Source organism: Erinaceus europaeus, chromosome 17 (genome assembly GCF_950295315.1).
Source record: "Erinaceus europaeus chromosome 17, mEriEur2.1, whole genome shotgun sequence".
In the NCBI taxonomy this organism is placed as follows: Eukaryota; Metazoa; Chordata; class Mammalia; order Eulipotyphla; family Erinaceidae; genus Erinaceus; species Erinaceus europaeus.
The window spans coordinates 64,378,629-64,384,233 of record NC_080178.1 but is presented as its reverse complement, the minus strand read 5'-3'; positions in this window follow the sequence as shown (position 1 = coordinate 64,384,233).

The following is a 5,605-nucleotide window of genomic DNA, read 5'->3' as shown; positions in this document are numbered from 1 at the left end:
AGACAATAATTAGGATCCACTTGCATATCAGAATTCAAGCTCAGGCCAAAAAACAAAAACAAAACAAACAAACAAAAAACCCCAAACACTAGTATAGCTACAGGCCCTTTGGAATATAACAAAAATATGCCCACTAGCTATCTACAAAATGAAGGACCCCCCCCCCCCAACACTTCATCTGCACTATTCCAGCCTTTAGGTCCATGATTGGTCAAGAGTTTGTTTGGCTTTGTACATTAACTCTCTTTTCAGCCACCAGGTTCCAGATGCTAGCAGGATGCCAACCAGACTTCCCTGGACAGATGACCCTACCAATGTGACTTGGAGCTCTGCTTCCCCAGAGCCCTTTCCCACTAGGGAAAGAGAGAGACAGGCTGGGAGTATGGATCGACTTGTCAATGCCCATGTTCAGTGGGGAAGCAGTTACAGAAGCCAGACCTTCCACCTTCTGCATCCCACCAATGACCTTGGGTCCATACTCCCAGAGGGTTAAAGAATAGGAAAGCTATCAGTGGAGGGGATGGGATACGGAGGTCTGGTGGTGGGAATTGTGCGAAGCTGTACCCCTCTTAGCCTATGGTTTTGTCAGTGTTTCCTTTTTATAAATAAAAATTTAAAAAAAAAGAAAAAAATAAATAACATCTTAAAAAAAAAACATGGAACAGGTTGAGAGAGATTCTAAATCATTTTGGGGCAATTCAAATGATGACGCAAAAAGTATACAAGTAGGGAGCTGTGTGGTGACACATCTGGTAAAGCACACACAATATCCTGCTCAAGGACCCAGGTTCAAGCTCCTGCTCCCCTTGCTGGTTGCCTTGCCTAGGTCATATCACTTCCTGACCCTGCTATAGGCAGCTCCTATAGTCTCCCCAGTAAACTACCTGCAGAAAACCCTTGGTTTCTCTAAGGGAACCTACACTATGATACCATGTGCCTGGCTAGAACAGAGACCAAACAGTGTGAGTGGAGTGAAAGTGAAAGCAGGTGAAGGAAAGGGGACAATTTGTTTAAAGAGAGACCAGAGCGAGACTTTAGACTTTATTTAGGAGACCATTCATGTGCTGGATGGTAAGTATCTTTCCTCTCATTTATTATTTTGCCTTTGATGTAATAATTCCTAGATTTCTACAAATTTTTCATTTCCCCATTGGTTTCTGGCTACTAATGCTTGAAGTCAGAGGCTTATTATCTAACCTAGTATCTATTAGGTTCTTTTTTATATTTTACTTATCCATTTATTTTTGGAAGAGATAGGGAGAACTTGAGAAGGTAGGAGGAGGTAGAAAGGAAGAGAGAGAGAGAGAGAGATTTGTAGCACTGTTTCATCTTTCCTGAAACCTCCCCTTTGCAAGTGGTCACCTGGAGTTTGAACCAGGATCCTTATGTATTGTAACAAGCACCACCACCCAGCCCCTTATCTTACTGTTTCTTATAAAAAAGAAACTCTAGAAAGAAAAATGATGTTAAGAAGCAAGATAGCTATGAAATTTGATGGAGTCATTCCCAAGACCTTGCTAGAGAAACGTGAAAACAGAATAGTTACAAGGCTATAGCTCTCATGAGAATTTTTCTCTGCAGCTATCCTGCTCATTATTGTTTTGTCTTTTCAAAAAGCAAGTGTAAGATCATTTCCAAAGTCTCCTTACAAATATCAGGTCTTCGAAACTCTAATGTCATTTCCTATGGTAGGAAACCTTGAATTGCACAATGCTGCATAATAATTGGTTGTCATGGGAACCTGCCTGACTGTAACTGCTGTCTCTAACTCTAAAAGTTATATAAATAGCCTAAACCTCTTTGTTCTATAAAAGAGCCTCAAAATTCTACACTTGACTCTTCTTACTTAGGCTCAGAATAAAATTAATAAAATCAGTGACTCTGGCAGACTCTCCTTAGGCAACACATTTGAGACATTGAAAGTAGAGATTTGGCAAAGGTGTCATGGCTTGCTGCCTTCTAGGCCTAGAAACCTGAATCACTCTTTCTTGGAGTGGATTTAAAGGGATGACCCCTACCAGTGTAAAAGAATGGAATTCCCCAAATGGACTAATTCAGTGAAGTAGATAGAGAAGATCTCTTAGAAACTAGATAAGATAAAATACACTAATTCCTTCAGCTCTGCACCTGATGGATACGAACATTTGCCTTGAAACTGCATGGCCTGCAACCCCCACATCTCTCAGTTATCTGTTAACTTGCCTGTTTGGCTTCTGTAAATACTGCTTGCTTCCTCTCGCCAGAAGATAATAATGAAATGCTTTCCTTGAAACTTTAACCCCCAAAATAACAAGGACATGTTAGTCATGTAGCCCCCTACAGACCCCCACTCACTTTTCCCTTAAAAGGAGGATGAATTTCAAGCCTCAGGATCTCAGAGCCACAGGGCCACATTGGCACACTGGCCTAAGATGGCCTAGCTAGGGTTTGTCTCCTGTCATTGTAAGTTTGTCTACCGGCCTTTTTTTGCACTCTTTCAAACTTAAGAATAAATTCCTTATACTTTACTTAGATATGGGAGTCGTGTCAGTTTGTGTGGGTTCGGATCACAAGTGCCCTTACACCAGTAACTCTAGGCATTCCCCCAGTGTCAAAACACCATTTCGGAACCAGGATTTCCGATTTCAGGAGGAAACCCCGGATTCTGAATACCAGAGGCCAGGCTGTGGCTCTTTGAAGTCATGGTGGGTGAGTGGCCAGAATAGATGCAAGGACAGATGGCTACTAGAGTATTCTGACTTTCAGAGATCTGTGGCGATAGGGGCTGCGTAGTGGCACACCTGGTTGAGCACACATGTTTAAATGTGAAAGGGTTCAAGCCCCCAATTCCCATCTGCAGGGGGAAGGTTTTACAAGTGGTGGAGCAGTATTGCAGGTGTCTCTCTCCCTCTCTATTACCCCCTTCCTTCTCAATTTTTGTCTGCTCTATCCAATAAATAAATAAAGATAAGGGGCCAGGTGGTGGCACACCTGCTTGAGTGCACATGTTACAATGCTGAAGGACATGGGTTCAAGCACCCGGTCCCCATCTGCAGGGGGAAAAGCTTCACGAGTGGTGAAGCAGTGCTTCAGGTGTCTCTCTGTCTCTCTCCCCACTATCTCCCCTTCCTCTCTCAATTTCCATCTGTCTCTATCCAATAATACATTTTAAAACTTTAATAAAAAATAATAAATATAGTTTTAAAATGTTTTTTTAATTAAAGGAGATCTGTGGTGACAGCTAATTGGTTGTTGGGGCCTCAAGAAAGGACAGATTAGCAGTCTGCTAAGATGAGACCAAGCTACTTAACTGGGAAACAGAAACTTGATTAAAGTTGCCACAGGGGGAATTTCTGCTTCACACCCAATCACCAAACCTTAGCCAGTTCACAAACCTAGAGGCAAAGGAGAAGGGAGGGTCCCTTTAAGAAAAGACGGTGAAATGTACTTATGTATGTTATAAGCTTACTCCAAGCCTCCCCAGGAAGACCTAAAGTAACTAAACCTTGGGAGAGAAAATACCTAAAACTGGTAACCACTATTAGATACTGCCCCTCCCCCCATTTGATTTTTGAGAACACTACTCAGCTCTGGTTTATGGTGATGCTGAGGGCTGAACTTGGGGCCTCACAGCCTCAGGCACTAAAGACTTTTGCATAACCACTATGCTATCTCCCCAGCCTTTTAAGCTTTTAATATTCACATCTGACCTTGGTGAAAACAGGTAAATAGGCCAGCAGAAGATACTATCCAACATTTGAATCAAGTGATTAACACCATATATGATGAGAGAAAAAAATTTTTTTCCCCCAAGAATTAGAAAAAGGAAAAATCATTCAATTTCTAGACTTCATGTTTCTCCCCAAATCATACATATACATAAAATTTACTTTAATTTTGTTTTGAGAGGGTTTGCTCTTAAAATATAGCCTTTTTTCTTCCCTCAGAGCACTAATCAGTTCTGGCTTATAGTGGTGGTGGTGGGGGATTGAACCTGGGTTTTCAGAGCCTCAGGCATGAGAGTCTCTTTGCATAACCATTGTGCTCTCCACCCCTGCCTTTTTTTTTTTTTTTTTACTTTATCAAGAACTGCCTTTTAACAGGTAAATTAACAAAATTATTAAAAAATTTTTTTATTATCTTTGCTTATTTATTGGATAGAGACAGCCAGAAATCGAGAGGTAAAGAGAAAGTGAGACAGAGAGACACCTGAAACCCTGCTTCACCACTATGCCCCTGCAGGTGAGGACCGTGGGCTTGAACCCAGGCCCATGTGCATTGTAACATTTGCGTTCAACCAGGGGCACCACCACTAGGCCGCACAAAATTCTTTAAAGGGTTTCAAAGGGTGTGACATCTGCATGCTAGTGCAGGTAAATGGTATATTCTTTTAAGCTGAGTTTTAAAAAAGACATTTTTAAATATTTTATTTTATATATATATATATATATATATATATATAGAGAGAGAGAGAGAGAGAGAGAGGGACAGAGAGAGAGAGAGAGGGAGATGGAGAGGGAGAGGAAGAGGGAGAGGGAGAGAGAGAGAGAGAGAGAGAGAGAGAGAGATTCAGTGGTCAGGGAGGTGGTGCAGTGGATAAAGCATTAAACTCTCAAGCATGAGGTCCTGAGTTCAACCCCTAACAGCACATGTACTAGAGTGATGTCTGGTTCTTTCTCTCTCCCTTCTTATCTTTCTCATTAATAAATAAATAAATAAATAAATAAAATCTTTTTTAAAAAAGCTTTAAAAAATTACAGATCCATGAAAAATGATGAATGAAATAGTGGTGGTTGTATTGTTAAATGGGAATCTGGGGAATGTTATGCATGTAAAAAAAAAAAAAAAGTAGAAACGCAAAGCAGAAATTGACTGAGTTTGGAGTATGGCACCAAAGTAAGAAAGCAGAAGTACACTAGAGTTTGCAGTGAGTACCTCCCTAATACTTCCTCTCCACTTTTCCAAGCTTTGGGTCCATGATTGCTCAACAATTTGTTTGGCTTTGTATGTTAACTCTCTTTTCAGTCACCAGGTTCCAGGTGTCATCAGGATGCCGGCCAGACTTCCCTGGATTGAAGACCCCACCAATGTGTCCTGGAGCTCAGCTTCCCCAGAGACCCATCCTACTAGGGAAAGAGAGAGGCAGACTGGGAGTATGGACCGACCAGTCAACGCCCATGTTCAGCGGGGAAGCAATTACAGAAGCCAGACCTTCTACCTTCTGCAACCCACAATGACCCTGGGTCCATGCTCCCAGAGGGATGGAGAATGGGAAAGCTATCGGGGGAGGGGGTGGGATATGGAGATTGGGTGGTGGGAATTGTGTGGAGTTGTACCCCTCTTACCCTATGGTTTTGTTAATTAATCCTTTCTTAAATAAAAAATAATAATTTAAAAAAAAAGCTTTAAAAAATAGAGGAATTGAGAAGGAAGAGAGAGATAGATAGATAGACCTACAGCACTGTTTCAATGCTTATGAAACTTCCCTCCTGTACATGGGGACCAGGGATTTGAACTCAGGTCCTTGCACACTGTAATGTGTGTGCTTTACCAGGTGCCATTAACAGGCCCCCTGAAACTGAGATTTTAATAGTGTTTATCAGTCTTAGGAAAGTTCTAGAAGAAG